Raw genomic sequence first — 19,932 nt, forward strand, 5'->3', positions numbered from 1 at the left:
TGTGTATTACTGTCGCAAAGGTATGGACGACTTTGACAAGGAAGTGGCTATGCATAGAAATTTGCGCAATAGGCGCGTTTGCGTTCCTAAAATAATCACTCGTCCTAAAAAGGGTGCTGTGCTCGGTAATCCTAGTAATCCTATCACAGATTATTTCTCAAAGACCTCCATACCTATTTTAACGGCTTCCCATTTGCCTATTGATAAGGATCTTCGTCTTATTGCATCTGAGGATCTGGTCTTAGATTTAACAAATGATCTTGGTTGTGTAAGTGGTAAGCTATTGTCTGATGTTTTTTGTGACAATCCTAAAATGCATCATATAGAACCTTCTGTGGCCAAAGGGTCTCATGAAAATGTCATGCCGAGTGTTTCCCTAAGTCAACTTGATCCTAAAGTGGCTGACTTTGTGCCAGTCACCCCAAACATAATTCCTTTACCAACTCCTATGTCTGTGACCACATGTACCAGTGGACTATTAGTTAATGGTAGTACTAACGCCATGGTCCACAAGGAGAAAAGCAACCATGGAAAAAGCTCTATTGACATATCAATTTCTGAATTGGATGAACTAGAAATTGAGTACATGGGAATTGATCCTGAAATATCTTTGACTGAGATTGCTCCCACCCCATTATTCTTCACTCCTCCTACTAAGATGACACTGCCATTGGGACCCGATACGTCTATTGTCCCTAACTGTAAACCTGTTTTGAAGAATGAGAGTGGTTTTGATGTTGGTATTCCATCTATATTTTGTTTCAATACGATTAAACCATCCCAGGAGCATGTATGTCCCTCTCAAAACGTAATTACTGATTATGGTGAGGGCTCACGTACTAACGATGATGTAGACTCTAGTATGAATTCTGATGATATGTTTAATGCCCTAGAAAATTTGTTGACTATGTTACTTGAGAAGTGTGCACATCTAGAGACTAAAAGTGATGTCCAGTCATTATTAATCCATACGTCTCTGAAAGACTACCATTGTAATGTGTGCGCAAATAAGCGTAATACTTCTCCCACTATTCCCCTGCCTGTAGTCATCCCTAAGACAAATCTAAAAGGTAAGGGTGAGTCTGTTGTGAAGAAGAAAACTCTGGTCAATAAGAAATCGAATATTGCCCACCAGGCGATTATGTATAGTAAGCGGACCACAAAAAAACAGAAAAATCCAGTCCCAGAACTGGATGCTGCCTCTGTGAATGCCATTCCTCTGGTTGAGTCAGAGGTATCCGCTGATGCTGTAGTCGCTAATGCTAGTGATTTAGTGATCACTCCTTCTCGATCTAATGAGTTGATCTCTAATAATATTCTGACTGGCCCTAAATCCAATTGTGTGATGGTAGAATCCTTAATGTCTTCAATTGTTGCGATTGAGTCATCAACAAATACTACAAAGCCAGCAGGCATTTCTAATATGCCAGCGGCACCTACTCAATCAACACTGCCAGATTCCTGGGTCCTCAATAATAATGCCAATACCACCTCCTCTAATGCTAACACTAGCAGTGGTGGGAACTGCATTGGAATGCTATCAGCGTTACAAATACAGCAAGTCCACATGGAAAAGTGCTCTCCCCCTTTAAATCGTGCTGCTGTATTGAGCATATTTAAAACTATTGTTCCATTGAGGGTAATTACATCTAGTGATATTCGTTTGGTTGACCAGCTTGAGCTTCATAACAAATATATTACCAATGTGTGTTTTGAGGCTGAAGCTACGCTTAACTACGCTATGGGATATGAAGTTCAGCTATTACGTCTTGGTTATGCCATTCATAAAGTGTCAATACTGTCTGTAAAATCACGCCAAAGTCCTAAAGCTCGGAGGCTTAGTAACACTAATACTAGTGGCTCTAATCTGCCCACCAAATCCAATACTGCACCCGTGAATCAGTTGCCTAACCATGACACTAATACTGTAGCAAATAATAACGATGCCATTCCTGAAGGTTATTGGCAATGGTTGCCATTGAGTTTTAAGTCCCACTTCGCTGACACTCGTCAATGACCAAACTCGATGCAGTTGCTCTATTCTTGGAATACTCGTGGGCACTCGCATCTGTTTCAGGATGATGGTTTGATTGTATGTATGGCTCTCTTTAATATTATTGCACTCCAAGAAACATGGCTAACAGCGGAAATACAGATTGACGATAGATGTACTGTCCATCAAATTGCGACAAAGGGCCCTCTTGGTTGCCCGAAAGGTGGCCTGTTGATTTCTGTTCAATCACCATGGTCCATTACAAACTCTCGTTATCGAATGAACATATATTAGTGGCCAAATTAACATTGATGTCGACCATCCTAATTGTGCTTAATATCTACGATCCTCCTAATCTGGCTAAAACAGCAACTAATATCGAGACTGTTGAAAATGTGTTGAAATTGTTCAATCATCGCTACCCTATATTTCTTTTGGGTGATCTGAATGCGAAAACTGGCGATTATTGTCTGACTGATGTGCAGCTGGGTACCTCGCTCAAATCTAATATCCACTCTGTGTCTAATAGACAAGGCAAAAAGTGGATGAAAGTTATGCAGACCCATAGTTTTATTAAACTTAATGGTTTTACACCTAGCGATGTGCCTATGAACTTCACTAGGGTTGAGGGTAGATCTGCAGCTACCCTTGACTACATTTTCACCAATCAAATTGGGTTCCATTTTGTCATAGATATGGGTGTAGTTGAGAGAGATGAGAGTGATCATCTACCCCTGTCTCTGTTATTTGCTGTCACAGACAAAGGTATAGTCCATCATGACTATGATGATAATGGGGTGCTCAGTATTAATGAAGGACATAATAGGATTGTCTGGCATAGTCGTAATATTGAACATGTCTCTCAATTGGTATCCACCCTATTACCGGAGTTCATTAAGGAGGGGGTGTCCGGTATGAATGCCGGTAATCATATTTTGCATAGTTTCACTGAACGTATGCAAAATATTCAGAAACAAGTGGGTGAACGTCGTACATACAAATCAACTGGGGAACGTTCTAATATCGCTATCCCACGAAGGCCTGGGAATGACAAAAAGATCAATTTGGCTAAAAAGAATTTGCATAATGAAATTCGCATTGTTCTCAGAAACAATGACTCCCTGTCGTCAGAACGTGAGGTAGCATGTCTAATTAAAAAACTCAAAAAGAATTATAAAGTGTGGCTAAAAATCCATAAACGCGAATGTGAAACCAAACTATGGAAAAAAATTGCTCTGGCTGCCTTGTCCAACAATCAACAAGGGATTTGGCATCTCCTTACCAAACATAAAAAACGCGATTTAACAATAAATTGTATCCCTGAAGACATGTGGGCCTATTATATCAACGGCACACTGGGCAAAGTTGAACTAGGTACTACGCTTACTCTTTCTCCCGAAGTTACTTGGGTCTGTAAATCCTCCGAACTTGATATCATTAAGATCATTGAAAACCTTAAGAACTCACGGGCCGCAGGGCCAGATGGGGTCTGTAATCTGGTCATAAAAAAGCAGCCTGAACTGTGGGGTGCTGCTCTTGTACTCTTGTTCAAACAAATAGGGACGCTAGGTGAAATACCCTTATCGTGGAAGACAAGCCACATCCTTACTGTTCATAAAAAAGGGCCATGGGATAACCCGGCTAACTTTCGAATGTTGGCAATGTTAGATGTGTCCTCTAAGATATTTACCAAAGTATTGCTCAAGGAACTTAATGATTCGGTTAGTGAAAATAATATCTTACCTCCCAACCAAATAGGTTTCCGTGACAAATCTAGTACTGTACATAACTTGATGATGTTTATATCTTCGATAGAACATGCCTGGAAAAAACGCAATCTAAATGTTTATTGCGCATATATTGATTTTTCTGCGGCATTTGACACCATACTTCGAAACCGACTCTGGAAAAAACTAAGTACATGATGGATTCCCCAAGGTCTGTTAAAGATGTTAATGCTGTTACACTCTGATACATCAGTACGCATCAGACTCAATGCAGCTGGTAAACTTTCGAAATTTATGGCCACTAGCTGCGGTGTTAAGCAAGGCTGTATGATTGCTGCCATCCTTTTTAATCTGTATCTATCAGATATGATGAATGCATTCTCTATCCCAGAAGCTAACCCCGTGAGAGTTAATGGAGTAACTATTGGATGGCTTCCCTATGCTGACGACCTGCTATTGTTAGATTATACCCCGGCGGGCCTTCAGCATATGCTTGACTCTTTGGCTATCTACTCTGCTGAGAATGGTTTAACCATTAACATCCATAAGAGCAAATAATGGTCTTCTCTAATAAATGCAGACCGAAGAAATACTCATGGAGCTTGGAAAGCAAAAAAGTGGAACAGGTCAAATCATATAAATATCTGGGAGTTGTTATTGATGAAAAGTTGAATTGGGAGGAACAGTGGTCATCTATCAAGAGCAGATGTACTGTGGCTGCAAACGCTTTAAGTGTTTTTATTGGTCGCAATTGCTGTTATTCGGTCATTGCAGTTCTCATCATTTACCTTGCAAAAATAAGATCAATGCTGCTCTATGTTGTGGAAATTTGGGGGGATAAGTTTGTCAAACGTAGTGTGGTCTTTGAGTCTATTCTCTTAAGAAAATTACTACGTCTCCCTCCGAGAGTGAGTGTGGAATATCTGTATTTGGAATTCAACATCAAAAGTTATATGTATGCATATATCTGCCAATGTGTTCTATCCTATGAGAAAGCTGCAACACTCCGCACTGAAACTATCTTTGTGCCATTTGTAAAAGCATATCTTAGTCTGGAAGGTAATGTGTTGATTGGTACCATTGGTATCATTCAAAGAATACACTGTACATGGACTAATGGGTCTGATCCGGGTACTCTTTCTCTACTATCTTTAAAAATGAGACTTAAGGTCAAGGTGCAGGACTATTGCCATGAACAAAATATTGTAAACTTAGCATCTAAAAAGCATAGTGGCAAGTTTCTTGATGAATATATGAGTAGAGTGTTGTCTCCCTCTTATATTCTTGCTTATCCCAAAGCTGGCATAATTCGCACCTACCTAATGATGAAATTTAATGTGACTGATGCACTAGAAACAAATTGTGCGAACATTGGTTCCACACATATGTTGAAGTATTGTCGCCTATGTGGAGTAAATGTAGTTGAGTCCCTCCATCATTTAATCATGTGCTGTGAAAGTCTAAATGATCTGCGAACTACATGTTTTAAATCTTATAACAATGACACAGTGATGACTGAGATCTCTGAGCAATGGATGAATTTTATGCGAGGCAATGATATTAACTTGATATATTTTATGGTGGTATTTTATTTGAAAATTGTGGCAATTTTAAACTGTATTGTATAGCACATGTGAAAATGTAATATGTTTTTAGATTGTGTGTATTTATGTTGTTTTGTTAATGTGTTATACAAAGCCAATTGGCTATATGTATATCTAATCAATAAATAAATAAAATTACCTTGTAGAAACAAGTCACCGCCTGTACTAAGTATCATGGAAACAATCACTTTCACCACTTTAAGTTTAAGTGCCTCAAATGTGGATCAGTTGAGAAAGTTGTATGCTGAGAGGGGCTTAACAGTCTCTGGCACAAAAGCAGAGTTTGTTGTAAAAATTCTGGACGTTTAAAGAAACAAGGTTGTACCTAATTTAGCAAATGGTCCTGATAGTGGAGCTGGGGAGGGACCCAGCACCAGTAATGTGGTTACTGCCACTGCCGTTTCAAATGTTGAGGATGAGGAGGAAGAAAGTGCATCCTCTGGAATTCTGGTTGTGACCTCTTCAAATGCTGAGGCATTGTTCAATTTGAAAAAGGACACACTTGGAGAAAGAGCTTGAGTTTGAAATGGCTAAATTGGAAATTGAGAGGGTTGAAAGGCAGAAAGACAGGGATCAAACTGGAGCTTGCCAAGATTCAGGCTTCACAAGGTTCTTCCAGAGGATGTGGAGATGGTTCTGGGTTCGCTTCACATCCTAGCTTTCCTAAAGATCGCTTAAGTATGTATGCATGAAAAGAAGAATGACATAATTGACTGGCTTGTAACTTTTGAGTATGCATGTGAGGTACAAGGAGTCAGTGATGCTGACAGTATTTCATGGTTTATAAGCAGACTGCCCCATATTGGCTGCAGTGCCATTATGGAAATGTCTAAGGCTGATAGATTATACTTTGTAAAACTGAAGCAATCTCTTATGCTCAAGTTTGGGAAGACTCCTGCCCAATACTTGAGGAGGTTTAAAGAAAAGAAAGTATGACTTATGTAACTTTGTTGCTAATTCTGTAAACAACTTGGATGGCTGGATAGAAGGCTATCAAGTAAGCACCTTTGAGGGCATGATCAATTTGGTCATGCTTGAACCCCCGAGCTGAAGCAGCATTTGGCCGCATTTGGCTGACTCAAAGGAGTTAAATCCAAAGAGGCTAGCCATTGCTCCTGACCTATGGGTTTCACATAGAGTGCCCCATAAGAACAGGCCTGCTTCATGTAAGCAGGAGGAGGGAAAGAAGTAGAAAGAGAAAGAGGGTGGGGTACTGATAGAACTATATTCAAGGAGGCACACAAAAGGTTTAATAAGGGGAATTCATCAGAATCAGGTCAGGATAGTAGGGCTAACCCTCCCAAGCATGTGAGTGGTTACTCTAAGCCTCCCCATGTGTCAAGTGCCAGCGGGACTTGTTACACTTGTGGAGCAAGTGACCACATGAAGGTGGACCCCAAATGTCTAAGGGCAAGACCTTGGGGGTCCACGCTGCCAGTCTGGCCTTCTCTCAGTATGAGGAAGAAAAGATGGCAGGGGTGTCTTTCCCTTTATACTGCACTTCCTCAGAGGAACAGTCTGAAGTTAATCTAGATTCCTTGGAAACTAGTAGTGCTCGACCATTGGATCCCATCCCAGCCCTGTTGCATAGTGACCATTCTTATGAAGATAGTGTTCAGATAGTTGGTGGAACTACCTCTACTGTTAGGAACACTGGGCCCAGTCCTACTGAGGTAGCTTCCTTCATAGTAAACCCACAGGTTCTTGTCAGAGTTCCTGTGGGGGATACTTGGTTGGCTGGTAGGCCCTCTTAATGTTCCAGCAGCACCTGACATTCAAGATGTGAATAGAGGAATGATCAGGCATCTGTCAATATGAGGGGAGTGGTTCCTAGAAGAGTGCTGGATGAGTTGAGTCTTCAAGACTTAGGTCCTGATAGGCCCTCACCAGACCCCTCAAACACTAGGTCTCAAAATCAGGCTCTCTTAGCCAAGCCTAAGAGAAAGTCTATGCCTAAGGGGAAACCCATGGCCAGAGGAATCAGAAACAGAGGCAGGGGGGAAGAGAATATTCCCCCTGCCTTACCTACAGCATCTGTTGAGGTAGTTGGAAGTGTCCCTACTCCAAGTTTGGAAGAAAGACCCCCAGAAAACCTTGAATCCTATAGGCCTCCTCAGCTGCCTAGTATACAGGTAGAGTAGAGTCCCAGGAGAGCAAAATGTATGGGACAGCAGAAGATAAAACCATCATGGTTAGGCCTATGGAGAAAGGTCTGCTTCCAATGGGAGGATTTTCCTCCAGTGAAGCAAAGAGTTCAACAGGAAGGTGGGCTACTGCAAAGTAAGCCCACAGAGCCCACCAGAGCACACCTTGAGAGGTTGGAGGTTACTCAGGTTGTGAGGCCATTCCTCCTACAGTTGATGTGTGACATTCCCCTGGTGATGCAGCCTAGTCTTAGGATATCATCTATGTGGTCTAACACTCATTCATGCTGGCCCATTATGGGGGTCACAGGGGAAAACCACTATAGGAGTCTCACTCTCTGTCACCAGGTTGACAGGGATGAGACAGGAATTCTGTTGCTCCAGAGTTCACTTTTAGGAGTGAACTCATTCCTACCAGAGACAAGGCCTAATTTAATTAACCCTTTGACTCTGGAGACCTCAGGCAATAGGTTGCAAATGGTGATTGCTGATCCCAATCCCATATGCCTTTGTGCCAACCCACGGGGAATGACTGCCAGGTCAGTCATTGGCACCCTACTAAATGGCAGCTACAGAGGTAGCTCCTCTGCTGTACTCAGTAGTGGTCAGACCCAATGGAGGGATGGTGAATTGATCTGTCAAGTGTCACTGAGCTGTCATCCACAGGATGGTCTCAGAGAGAGATCTGTCAGATCTCTCTTGAGTTTGACTGGAGCTCTCATTGAGCCCCAGAGGAGGTGGGACCTTCTCCTGTCAAACTGGTTCTGTAAACCCCTGACCACCTGTCAGTAGTCGGGCCCTGCTATGTTTCACAGTGTGGCAAGGTAAACTATTCAGAAGGCCTTGGTGGACCTGTCCAGGTTACCATAATGTTTCCTATGAATAGTGTGAAGGATCTATCTTGAGAGATAGGATGGGAGTCCTGCCTATGACTACAGGAAGGGCGCCAGAGACATCTGTGTCTCTCCTGCCCTGTGCTTCAGCAGTCCTGCTAATGGCTCAAGTGAGGGAGACCTAGTGTCTCCTCACATGACCCCCCCCCCCATCAGCAAGGTGAGCAGGAGAGTTTGCTGAGGCAATCCCCCCTTGTTGTCACTGACACCCTTTATAACAGGATGGTGTAAACCAGACTGTATTCTGGGAGTAAGTGAACCCACCAGGTTTGTGTATTGTGGTGACTCAGAACCAAGGGAACGTTCTGACAGTTGGTGTGGGATCCACCCTGTGTTGGAACAAAGAGTGTTTGAGCATTATATATGTCAAGAGTCCAGTTCTGAGGAACTGGAAGGAAATACAGTTAAAGCCAGTTTTGGATTCTGTATGGACACTAGAGGTCTGTTCTCTGTCCCCAAGACAGAGACACACTCTTCAATAAGAGGTAAAACCTTAGTGGATCAACTGTGTACTGAAAGGTACAGCTGCTGTTATGATCTCTCTGCAGGGTATGGCGACATATCCCTTGCAGTCTATGCCAAGGAGGAGACAGCAGTTTCAGGCTTTTAATAGCCTTACTTCAGTGTATGGACTTCTGGATTGGTGGCTGCAACTGACACCTGTCAAATGAACTTAGCCCCTATTTTGAATTGGAAAATGGATCTCGGCAAAACATGTCTGGATGACATGGGCGATTCAACCCCCACTTGGGAGAACTGGGTCTAACTCAAGAGAGTGGCTGTCAGGACCTTCATCAGGTCAACTTGTTCAGGAAGACAGCCACATGCCAAACTGAACAGAAGCCATTGGTCTTCCTCATGCATGAGGTTGGTGTATTTGAGGACAAGATGCAATCTCTTGTCAGTGAAGTACCTCATGTACAGAACTGTACAACCCCCCACTACCCAAGCCCAAGTGAAGACTTTCCTGGCCCTCACTGGGAAACACAGGAGCAAAGTGGCAGTTTATAGCAGTATAGCTGTCCCTCTGACTGCCCTCACTGCTCATAGGGGACCTAAAGAGTTCTTATGGACTCCTGACTGTGAGAAGGCATTCACTGGCCTGAAAGAATCCTTAGGTCAGGTCCCTGGTTTAAGGGCACCTGATTGGAAGAGACATTTCTTAGTGCAGACAGATGCCTGTGACACTGGGATAGTTGGAAGGCTTTCACAGCTTAATGACACAAGTGAGGAACATCCTATATGTCTAATCAGCCACCAGTTTACGAGTGGAGAACTCAGTTTGCCCCATGTGGAGAAGAGTTGTTTTTCCATTGTATGGTGCCTTTGGAAGGTGAGGTCCTACCTCCACGGGACTCACTTTACTGTATATGCTTCCCATAAGCCTTTGAACTGGTTGGTAGATGTTAAGGGAGATAATTCAAAGTAGCTCAGGTGGTGCATGAGTCTGCAGGCCTTGAACTTCACTATTGGGCATATGCCAGATCCCAAATGTAGCAATATTGATGTGCCGTCCAACAGGGATAACTGACTGGAACAGAGGACCCATCCAGGGGTGGATTAGTTCCCCCTATCCCTTAGTATAGGGGCGGGAAGCGGTGGGGTGGGGGGTTGTTTTAGGAAAGATTTCTCTTTACTGCACCTTTCTTTCTATCTTTATTGAACGGCCAAAAATGTTGCTTTTATTTTTTAATCTGACCTGTACTTTTCACAGTACAGTGAAGCTTAATGCTTCACTACACTAGCCTTTGCTCATATGTTATGGGGAAACTGATATGTCCTTGAGGCTGTCAGTACTGTGAAACATTGTTACCCTTAGTCATGTTACTCTGTTACTACTTTTGGTTACTTTTGTATCACTTGTGGTAACTTTTTATTATTGTGCACAGCAGCTTAGACTGCAGTACAATGGGGTACTTGTTTGTCTTGCCCTCGGCTAAGACTCTGAGGATTTCTGGTTACTCTAGGTGTGCTAAAAGGATAGGCTGGTGGCAGCAGTGACTTTTCCCCACTTTTTGGGGATTTTCGTTTTAGCTTTACCGCGTTTGGCTACTAACTGTGGCTACTGGTAAAACATGGCCGTGCCACAAGACTTTTCGCCTGTCCTTTTGCCATCTTGTTCTTTAGCCTTCTTCCAGGCCGGAGAGACCAGGAAAATCCTTTTAAGGGCTTCAAGTGCCTGGGAAAGCTGCAGCTATTGGCAGAATACTGGAGGGCTGTGGTTGTTTGCTGGCAGGACATGGGAAGGGTCTGTCTGACCCCAATCCACAAACTGGTTTTGGTGTGTCTGAGTGGTATGCATGAATGTTCCCGCCAGTGGTCCTGATTGGACCACTGCTGGCGTGTGTGTGGACTAGTCCTGCTTTTGGCTAGTGAGGGCTGCAGCTCTTACCTGGCTTTTAGGATAGGAAGAGGACCCCTGCACCCATTCTTCAGAGAGCCTGGAGAAAACTGAAGGAGCCATGTATCCTGTCCAGCTGTGAGACCCGTGAAGAAACCTTAGACCTGACTGAAGGAGGCCTGGCAACCAACTTCTGCTGATGTCCTGGAGGAGCCCTGTCTTGCTTGTGATCTTTAGTAGTCCGGCAAAGGAGCTGCGACCCTTGGAGTGGAGGGACCATCCATTTCCGACGTCTGCTCAGTGCCTTGCCAAACGAAGACTTCGGATGTGCCCTGGAACGGTCCTGTGGCTAACCAGCTTTGTTTTTGGGCTACTGTGCTGCCGGTGTCACTGTACCGGGTTTCGGCCTGAAACTTGGGGGATACTCAGCTGGCTATACGAGACTACCTCCTTATTGCGTCCTAGTATCGAGCGGACACGAGATAGGAGGAAAAGTCCGAGCGCGGCTGCTGAATCCTTTTGCGTCAACCTGCTGCAGTGACCACCATGTGAAATTCTTACCTGTCCCGAGTCCAGGCCTGAGAGGGGTGCTGGATCAAGTTTTTCTGCATTCTTTGATCGAGAGTCCTTGCAACAGTGAAGGACACCAACCGGAGATCAGCTCGAACCTGCAACCCCTGTGAATTGAGGACTGCGACTTTTGGTGTGAAAAACAACGTTGGACCCTCTTCCTTTGTCCTGCCAAGCCTGGGGAACAATCGGAGTATGGGGAGTGAGTTACAGAGTTTCTAACCTACCTCTACACTCCCATTATTGGTCAATGGGCTTATAATAAAGCTTAATCCTAACACTTTTGGCTTTGCCATTGCTTGCTTGCGCAAGCCATCTGACTGTTGGGGCTACTTTTGGGCATTAGACTAACCTGAACCCTAACCTCAAGAATCCTTCACTGGACCCCAGAGACCCTACCTGCATTTTTTTCTGCCTCCTAACTTTTGTGGAACTTTAACCTGAACTATTGGTCAAAATGCCCCAGACAATTTAGGGCTGGACAATTTTAGTTAGGGATCATCTCTGTGGACCTTTTTGTGCCTAATACTATTCTAACCTTTCCTTTGCAGGAGTTTCTGTTGTGTATTCTGCCTTATAACTAAGTGAATATATATATATTTAGTTTGATAGTGTTGTGTGATAAGTCTACCTGCTAGTAGTCATGTTTCTATTGTGTGTTTTGGCCATAAATAAATAATTGTATTTTATATATCCTGTCTAAGTGTAATCTGTGACTCTTATTGTGTGACCTCATTGTGGACCCCTTGCAAGCTCACTTCGTCTTAAGAACTTATCCTAGAGTGCCTGTCACTGCTACCTAAACTGGTTTGGCTACAGCTTCCCAGAGTTGTTCCTGTCACAATATAGGTTGGCCTTCGATACATCTGTCTACCAGGCCAGAGTATAGAAAAGCAGTCCTAACATTCCCCATCAACAAAATCATCTTAACAGTGACCCCTAAATTTGGCCGCAGGGCAGCAGGAATCCGAGTCCCAGTACCAATCTTGTCACAGAAAAATTACCAGAGACTCATCCAGTGGATTGGTGAATGACATTTGATGGCAATCAGCAATGCAGCATACACAGGACAAGCAGAAGCCCAACAACAAACGAGACTCTGCGCAACAATCCCCGTTCCGCCAGTCACCAGGTTTTATACCCAACGGTGCCTATACCTTTCATTGTAGATGGAGGTTTCTGACATAGGGCCTCATTATAAGTGTGGCGGTCTTGAAACAAGGGTGCTGGTAAGATTACCAGCACCCTTGTTTCTGGACCACCACACTACGAGCCTGCCTGCCGGGGCCACTGCACCCGACAGGTCTGATGCTGCCGGGCGCATCAGCTCCAGTAGGCTGAATCGTCATGGAAGCACCGGCACCGCTAGCAATGGTGCCTGTGTTTCTGTCTCCCCACTCCCATAGAGTCCTAAGGGAATGGGGACTTATATGCCTGACTTCCCATGCCGCCAGGACTTTTAATGTCTTATGGGGCTGACGGCAAACCGCCGGTCACAACGGCGGGTTACCGCCAACCTCGTAATGAGGCCCATAGTAAGACATTGAGAAGAAACAATGTATCAGGTGCAATGTCTCAGCATACAAGTTTTAGGTACAGGCTGCGTTCTCATGCTCAGGAAGACATGATCATGATGGAAGACAAACAGTGATATATCTAGGGGACCTCTAGGCAAGCTATTTTGACAGTCCACACATGGGTCGGGGCAGGCAAGCCTGCTTTCTATTTGACAACCTTGCCTAGGAAAGTGGAAGTCTAAAACATGCTTCTACATGCCAAAAGGGAAACGCATCAGAGGCGAGAACTGTGGAAGAGAGCTCTGCTAGGTACTAGGTAGTAGTGCTTTCGAGGTTTGGATATGGGCATTAGAACATAGGGCTCAGACAGCAATGGTAACAAGGCACTTATTAAGCATGGCAGTCAACATTTGCTGAGCACTATTATAACGATGCATAGTGTTAAAAGGTGATTAACATTTTCAAATTCTTAGTTTTCCACCACAATGTTCAGCTGCATGCCCTCCTCAAACAGAGGACACCAATACAGCAGTTAAGGATGTAACAAAAGAGCTCAAGGAGTTGAATAACTGTATGAACTTGCAGTCAGATGGCATAAACGACAATAAATGGAGTGGAAGATAACTTTGACACATTAGCCCATTAAATGGTTTAGCAGTTAAGGCTATTTAAAGCCTTTCAGCCAATGTCGACAACCAAGGAAACTGCTCACGGAGAAATAACATATGATTGACTGGTGTGGCAGAAAGTAGTGACAATAAAACATGGGGTCACTGATTTATGACCTTTTTAAGAGACCTGCAAATCATGAATGCTAAAAACATTGCTGTTGAAAATGACCATAGTGCCCTTGCCCCAAACTCAAACAAGGGCAACCACCCCAGGACCATCACAGCAAAATGTGTGAACTTTCAGCACAAAGTAGAAGTTATGTAGGCCTATCGATGTCATGGGGATATCAAGAGAGAGGAGGAGATAAAACGATTGTTCATTGCTTTCACCATTGAAGACTCTAACAAACTAAAAGAGTTCAACCCCTGCTTCGAAGCTTTGAAAGGGTCAGATTTGCGCTACTATGTTAAATACCCTGCAATATGTTGCTTACATCACCTAGACAACTGGTAATCTTTTGACGCCACTGTGAGGGTCAGAAATGTGAGGCGGAAAACTTTCCAAAGGATTTTCAGAAAATGCCATCTTATTATATTCAAAGGTTGGATGAATGGCTCACTATCCCTACCTAACAAGGATTTCTCTGCCTAAAATAAACTAAAGGAAACAGCTTAACAAAAGATATCTGCCCCTCACATTTATACTTATAATAAATAAACAAAGAAACATATGGCAGTTCAAAATAATAATGATTACGTTTCTAATGTAGTCACAGACTCTCTTTATAACCTGGCCAAATTCCCCTTCTCCAGAGTTCAGCTAAATCCTGCTTCACAGTTCAAGAAAAGTAAATAAGGAAATCCTGCTTTGCCACAAAGTTCCAACACAGTTCTTTGCAATTTCGACTCTTCAACTGGAAGTTCCAATACTCCAGTGGTTCAACAAAGAGATCAAAAAGTCTTCTTCTTCCTTGAATAATTATACAGATTATCCTTCAATCAAAGGACAGTTTCTCAGTTCATCAAATAGCGTCAATAAATGTCTTGGTCACAATGATTTGCCCTAACTGATAGGTTCAAAACAAATGCAACATCTCTACATAATTCTTCCTTCTGCACCCAAGCAACATAATTTGACTTTGTCAGAACCACTTTGAAGCACTTTGCAACTTCCATCTGGTGTACCCCCAGGCCAGGCCTACTCCTTCAAAGGTTTGCCATACGGATATACTCGCCTGCCCGAACAGCACTTCACAAGTAATTGTGCTTTTTGTGGTTAAAGTTAACAAATAATATGTTCACAACAACTTCACATGGTCTACCAGTTTGCAGCTTCAAAACTGTTAACAACTCTTCAGGGGAAACAAGATTCACATTGATGTTCTTCAATACTTTCATACAAATAATGCTTCGCTCCTTCTGAATATCCTTTCCCAGAAGCGGAGCCTTTTTGCTACTCTTAATTCCCCACTGCACCAGTGACTAATTACTGACAAGGAGAGGGTTTTACTCTGTTCCTTTCTGGGTATTGACAATGTGAGTTTAAACCAGCTTTGATCATATATGGGGTAAAATATGGGCAACAACGTTCACACTTTATATACTTTTCATTAGCCCCTTTTCGTTGTTGGCAATATTTGCTGGATTGTATTTGTCTGACTCTTAGTCTTTCTTGACTTAGGCAATGCTTGCAGGTATTAGTTCTTATCCATCTCACTCCATCAGGTTGCTGGGTTTTCCACAGACTCCCATTTGTATAATTAGCCATTTGATTTTGTTAGATATTGTTTGCGCTGCTTTTCATGAGTTCAGTATTCAATATAAATCAGATTATTCTTAGAACCGCTTTCACTTGCATGCATGCAAATGCTGCTTCTGCTGTTTTTCAATGGTTCAAAATACACAATTGCTTTCGTAGCACCTTTCATTCATACGCAAGTGTTACTCACTCACCGGATACCTGCTTTGCACACGTGAGCAGGGAAGGAGCGCTCTGGGGTCACTGTCAAGCTGTGAACTCACCGGGTAAGATGTGCGCTTCCATTCCACTCTTCGCCTGAAGGACTGTTTCTGTGGCTCCTCGCAACCTGGCAAACTTCTTCTTATAGTCCGCTGACACCCGTGCCACCTTTCACAGCCTTCTGCTGCACGCCAGCCACCAGAAACAACCTCAAGGCTCCCAGGTGAACACCAGCCACCCAAGAAGGAAAGCTTCCCTCGCCTTTGCTTCCCGCTCCGCTGCCTCTGCAGATTAGATCACAAGGAGGCAAGCTTCCCTTCTAAACGCTTTCTGCTGTGCGATCTCTGCTCTTCAGGAATCGAGAGGTACAGTCCCTCTCAGGACCAGAAGCTGGCATCTTCCACACATAGGTCCCGGCATCTTCTCTCTCCTCCAGCTTCTGCTTAGACTGCCATCTCGAGCCCAGCTGCTTCAGCTTATCCTTCTCCTTCTGCAACCTCCTGACCTGCTTCTGGGGAGGCCTTTTCAGCCTCTCTGCCTCTCTCAGGTGTGGGTCATTTGCATTAATTACCTGATCACTCCTATATGACTGCTCTGTAGCCCTCTTCCTCTTCCCAGTACTTAGGGAATTATGGGACTTGACGTCCCTAATAATAAAGTAAGGTTTTCTTACTTCTGTTGTGTTACAATAAGCCATTAGAAGAGTGGGGTTTCGGGAAAGGTTAAACAAGGGGGTTTCCCATTCCTCCTGATCTGCTTCCCCCCCTCATGCGATCCTCCCGCAGAGCACCACTCTCAGGGTTGGGATCAGAAAGCGTCTCCCTTTCCCTGGCCAAATGAGAAGGGTCCGTGGCCAGGTTTTCCGGGGAATCATTGCTGGTTCAGCACAGTCATGTCTTACCTGCAGCAACATGGTCTACTCGCACAGGCGTTCCATGCTCTCGCAGATTTCAAAGATGGGGGGCCCTCGTGCATTGGCAGAAGGAAGTCCTACAAGTTGAAATAAAAGTAGGTAGGTAAGGAACAAAGGATAAAACACAAATTAAGTTTCAGAGAAACTACCTCTTGAGGCACCTCCTTACCACTGTGGCTCAGTTGGCCTGTAGTTGTACTTTCATAGATGGGATTTCAGTTTAGTAATGCCCTCCACATTAGACAGATCCCTGGGCACTCCTACACCACTCACATGGCACTGAACAAGCCCTTAGGGCATTGATGAAGGGCATGAATTGTGTCGACAGATGGAGACACCATAATCCACAGAGGTACAATTATACCCGTTTCTCCCACCAGCATGGCAGCCACTCCTGGCTAGATATGTGGCTTTTGCCTCAACATCTATCATGGAATGTTATGGGCTGTGCCATCCATCACAGCACTGCGCCATCCTACCTATTACGATGTCTGATCATGCCGTGATCTCACTTCTGCTAATAATATTGCCCATTTGATTGAAGCAATGTAGATTTTTTGGAAGCGTAATCTCGTAAAAGGTTTACCTGCCCTTCCTATGGGGTGAGCGCATGTCTGTTTGGTCACGTAAGCTTCATACGTAGAGACTGGATGAAGTGAGTATTATTAAAACTATACAAGGAAGCTGAGCATAAACTTTCCCATGACCACGATGTATTGTGCACCCAGGTCAAGCTGAGAAACCACCTGAAGGCTATGTAAAAAACCAGAGGGTGTTTCACTGCCCAGACCCGGGGTTCCCTTAATCAGGCGGGCAGGGCACAGCCATCGCCTTTGGATGCAGTCCCTGGGGGGTGGACAAGTGCGGGAGGATCACCTGAGTGAGGGGTCCTCGGGGAGAGGGAGAGAGACACCTGATGGTGAGACGTGGTGTCCCCCCTTTCCTAATACCCCTATCCAATGCTATTTTATGGGATATTCCAACTTTCCATATCCCCCCTCCCTTTCCTAAACAAACACTGAGCCAAGGAAGAGGAGGTCTAAGGCTGAAAGGATTACCTCCCATGCAATACACTGGACATGTAACTCTCACGAGATCAGGCGGGTCAGGCACTTAACTTGACTTCTCCTTCTCCTTCTGCAACCTCCTGACCTGCTCCTGGGAGGCCTTTCCAGCCTCTCTGACTCTCTCAGGTGTGGGTCATTTGCATTAATGACCTGATCACTCCTGCATGACTGCTCTTTAGCCCTCTTCCTCGTCCCAGTACTTAGGGAATTATGGGACTTGAAGTCCCTAATAATAAAGTGAAGTTTTCTTACTTCTTTTGTGTTACAATAAGCCATTAGAAGAGTGGGGCTTCGGGAAAAGTTGAACAAGGGGGTTTCCCATTTCTCCTGATCTGCTTGCCCACTCATGCGATCCTCCTGCAGAACACCACTCTCGGGGTCGGGATCAGAAAGCGTCTCCCTTTCCCTAGCCATATGAGAAGGGTCTGAGGCCAGGTTTTCTGGTGGAATCATCCTGGGTTCAGCACAGTCCTGTCCTACCTGTAGCAATATGGTCTACTCGCAGAGGCGTTCTATGCTCTCGCAGATTTCAAAGATGGGGTGCCCTCGTGCATTGGCAGAAGGAAGTCCTACAGGTTCAAATAAAAGTAGTTAAGGCTGGAATGGAACAAAGGATAAAACACATATTACTTCTTGATGCACTTCTTGAGAAACTACTTCTTGTTGCACCTCCTTACCACTGTGGCTCAGTTGGCCTATAGTTGTACTTTCATAGAGGGGATTTCATTTTAGTAATGCCCTCCACGTTAGACAGATCCCTGGGCACTCTTACACCACAATACTCACATAGCGCTGAAAAAGCCCTTAGGAAATTGATGAAGGGCATGAATTATGTCGACAGATGGAGACACCATAATACACAGAGGTGCGATTATACCTATTTGTCCCACCAGCATGGCAGTTACTCCTGGCTAGATATGTGGCTTTTGTCGCAACATCTATCATGGAATGTTATGGACTGTGCCATCCATCATGGCATGTCATGGACTGTGCCATCCTACCTATTACGATGTCTGATCATGCCCTGATCACACTTCTGCTAATAATATTGCCTGTTTGATTGAAGCAATGAAGATTTCTTTGGAAGCGTCATCTTATAAAAGGTTAACCTGCCCTTCCTATGGGGTGAGCGCATGTCTGTTTGGTCATGTAAGCTTCATACGTAGAGACCGGATGAAGTGAGTATTATTAAAACTATACAAGGAAGCGGAGCGTAAACTTTCCCATGACCACAATGTATTGTGCACACAGGTCAAGCTGAGAAACCACCTGAAGGCTATGTAAAAAACCAGAGTGTGTTTCACTGCCCAGACCCTTGGGTTCCCTTACTCAGGCGGGTAGGACACAGACATCGCCTTTGGATGCAGTCCCTGGGAGTGGACAAGTGCGAGAGGATCACCTGGGTGAGGGGTCCTCGGAGAGTGAGGGAGGGACACCTGCTGGCAAGACGCGGTATCCCCCCTTTCCAAATACCCCTATCCAATCCTATTTTATTGAATATTTCAACTTTATATATCCCCCCTCTCTTTCCTAAACCAACACTGAGCCGAGGAAGAGGAGGTCTAAGGCTGAAAGGATTACCTCCCATGCAGTAAACTGGACATGTACCTCTCACGAGATCAGGCAGGGTCAGGCACATTACTTGACTTATCCATCTCCTTTGAAAGGATTGTGTACTCCGACGTATTCCTCATTTTATGATATTGTTATCCAGCTCGCTCTGCTGCTTTGGAAAACAAATTTCACCAGAGGGCGCTGTGTTTGAGGCTGCGGAGTCGAAGTCCCTCGAGGGCCGCCATTGGGCGTCAACGTCATCTGCTGTATAAAGGGCTCGAGCAGCGCCCGTTACCTCAGTTCCGTTTTTCTGGCGCAACTGCTTCGTGTTACGAACAGCGCATCAGATTTATCCTCGACAATGTCTTCATCATCTACTCCCACCAAACCCAAGACAAGGTTAAAAAAATGTCAAAAGTGTGGTAGGAAAATGCCTCAGCCCAGACCATCGGGTTGACGAGTGCGGGTCCTGTCAGGCCATGTCTAACAAGGCTCTTAGGGAACGTAGAGGTAAGCTGGCGGTGGGGGAGAAGTATAAGTCTTCTAAAAGACAAAAGGATTCGTATGAATGCAGTCGAAAATCTCGTCATGAGTCGAGGAGGTCGAGATCAAAGAGTCGCTCGGGGAAATTTTCCTTGTCTTCGACTAAAAAGTAAAAAAAAACGACGTCACAGGTCTTCTTCCTCCTCGTCCTCCTCTGAGAGGAGAGTAACTTGTCCATCAAAGCACAATTCCCCAGAAAAATGGGAGGCCTTTAGGGCTTCGATGCTTAAAATATTTGAGAAAGCAGTCCAGATCCCCTTGAAGTTGCCGCTTGGTGATCATGCCTTTACCCACTCTATCACTAAACACACAAGATTTGAAAAGGAGTCGAGAGTGTCTTTGTGGGAAAGTTCCCCAACGCTTCGTACTAAGTAAAAGCCTCCGGTGCATAAATCGGGGCTAGCGGAGTCGAAGCCAAAACTCGACTCGACACAGTCGACGACCATATCATCGAAACCGCTGACAAAAATGACGTCGACACCTTTGGCTGTATCG

The sequence above is a fragment of the Ambystoma mexicanum genome, chromosome 14, assembly GCF_040938575.1.
Source record: "Ambystoma mexicanum isolate Mex_15411 chromosome 14, UKY_AmexF1_1, whole genome shotgun sequence".
Lineage (NCBI taxonomy): Eukaryota > Metazoa > Chordata > Amphibia > Caudata > Ambystomatidae > Ambystoma > Ambystoma mexicanum.